Genomic DNA, 2,573 nt, shown 5'->3' on the forward strand with positions numbered 1-2,573 from the left:
GTTCCATATTGTGGTCTTGTGCTTGCTTCCTCATCACCGCCAATCGATCTTATGGATTGAAGCGTACTAGTTTCTTATCTGGCCACCAATTTCAGCGAAAGTTTAATTTTATGTTGATTGCAGAACAAGACGTTTCCCAGGTCACTAAGTGATACAATTAGTCATGAACGTTCTTCCCATTTTCTCTGTGACTTACAAGATATTCTCGGAGCACAGTTTCTGTAACACAATTGTCAGACTAATAACGAAACGTACACATAGCTTGTCGGTAATACGATACAGAAGCAGTTTCACTTTAGAAACTATCTCATTTGCAACGAAAACGCGGTATTCTTTAGCTTCTAACACTGACGACGGTGGAGCAATATTTAATGCTATCGAGTTATTATCAAACATAAAGTTCATTTCCAGTGTCTGGCTACCGAGCTTAAAACGTTCATAATAGGCATATCACCGATCCTCACAGGAGTTTCTTGCATTAAATTAATTTAAAAAAAAATTATGGTTCCGCCCGGGATCGAACCGGGGACCTTCTGCGTGTAAAGCAGACGTGATAACCACTACACCACGGAACCACGATGCAACGTTCCTCTGAGAGACTGATACTCTAAACGCCAGTAAAAGTACTTCCCACGTGTATTACACAAGGTTTTTGAGTTTATTATTTAGTAAGCAGCGTCTCAACTGCAGTTTTTTATAGTACTTTTCTGGATGTTGATATGAGATTGGGGAAATGAGACGAGCAAATAATACAGTTTACTTAACATGGATGTAAGATATATTGTATTGTAATTGAAGTGGGCCCTTTCCCAAATTTCTAACTTTTCGAATAACGTGATTTGACGTGTATGCATAGATTGAAAGTTATCAACATGTCATGCCTTTAATTATAATCGCGTCTCAGTTAAATGTTTTACTATGGCTGTGTCGTACCAAAAATGGCAATTGGCGCAGGGCCTAGTTACATCAAAGAAGTATTGTTGTTCACATTGCTTTAAAAAAAATTCCTTTCTTAAATATAAAATGTTTAGTTCTCTCACCAACTTTCGTTCCCCATTTCATTACGTAAATGCTGTGTAATTGTCAAGGGATATAACGATCCAGGGCCAATTTAATGTTGCGCGTGGACCATAATCTTCTGAAGCATCGGGTGTCGATTAGGCACTATTGTTAATAGTTGTTACTGTAGTATATGTACGTATTATTTACTTTCATATAGTATGTGGAGGTAATGTCCAATAAAATTTTTTGTCACTGATTTTAGAATTAACAAATGCAGTGGTCCATAATTTTGGATTATTATGTGGGCAACATAATTACTTAAGCACAAAATTGAAATAAATTTTTTTTACCTATACCTACATAGATCGTCTATAGGCCTTACGCTGAAACTGATCAATTAAATAGGATGAGTTAGGTAACCACTGTTCTATATTTTTAACGTGGTTCGAATTAGATGCAAGCAGAAATGATGATTGCCCACCGTTGCAGGTGCTGATAATCTAAAAATTGTTTATCAGTTATTACAGGCTATGTTAAAAAACTAAATGCCTCGTACTAAGAATTTTTGAAGTTTAGGCCTCTGGATAGAACAAAATTTCGCAATACAGTCCACCCTATTGTGCCACATTGCGACACACCGGTAGGAAAAGTCTAATCTACACAGTGATTAGTGGTTGAGTCTGGAAACGTACATTGCGACATTCGGACGGAGAAAATGAAGACATCACTGAATGGCCCACATATTAAAGCACTGTGAAACATATACAAATGATTAAAGCACGATAGGCAAACAATCTTTAAAGATACACTCTGCCTCATCCTAGTATTATTGAAAGTAACAAAAATAGTACCAGTATCGCAAAAATGATCTAAGTGATCTAGGTTATCGCCACCTCTAATTCAAACGAACAGCTGTCAGACTTCCTAATACTACGGTTGTCTGATTGTTTTGGTTAGAGCCGTAGGTCATTTATGCGAAGATATATCAACAATCGATCTTTAGTCTAGCTCTGGTAACAATGTAAAGCAAATAATCACTATTGACAATACTGCGACGCAAGATTGTAATACTGCACAATTGTGGAGCATGTTAGATACAAATAATGGTAATTTGTAGTAAGAGAAATGTGATTAATAAAATATAATTGCGTCGATGTATTCTTCAAACTTTCGAAAACACACATACGGTACTATTATGTGGACGTCTGTTATTTCCAGTGTTTTAAAACTACTGCTCCACTGCCTCACTATAAATTTTTGCTTGAAAATCGCTGACAAGACCTTACACGTCCTCCACACAGTCCCGATGTCTCCCCATGTAACTTCTATATTTTTTGGAGGCCTGAGGAAGGACATTCAGTGCCACTGATTTCCTTCAGACACAGAAGTGCATGCCTGGGTGGCATTCGTGGTTCTGTAGTCACAAACATTTTTCCATGAAGACAGTAACCACTTTGTCTCACATTGGGATAACTGCATTGACAGTTATAGTGATTATTTTTTGAAAAATAAACAGTTTACTTACATCTTATCCATTTGTCTCGTTTTCATTTGAATGCCCCTTATACATC

At 36.9% G+C, this 2,573-nt stretch overlaps 1 non-coding gene across 1 annotated transcript; it reads right to left on the reverse strand.

Moving 5' to 3' along the window:
• Positions 1 to 502: 502 nt before the first annotated feature.
• Positions 503 to 575, reverse strand: Trnav-uac. The gene has a single exon. It is a non-coding gene; the product is annotated as a tRNA-Val (tRNA).
• Positions 576 to 2,573: the final 1,998 nt, after the last annotated feature.

The sequence above is a fragment of the Schistocerca americana genome, chromosome 1 (genome assembly GCF_021461395.2).
Source record: "Schistocerca americana isolate TAMUIC-IGC-003095 chromosome 1, iqSchAmer2.1, whole genome shotgun sequence".
Classification (NCBI taxonomy): domain Eukaryota; kingdom Metazoa; phylum Arthropoda; class Insecta; order Orthoptera; family Acrididae; genus Schistocerca; species Schistocerca americana.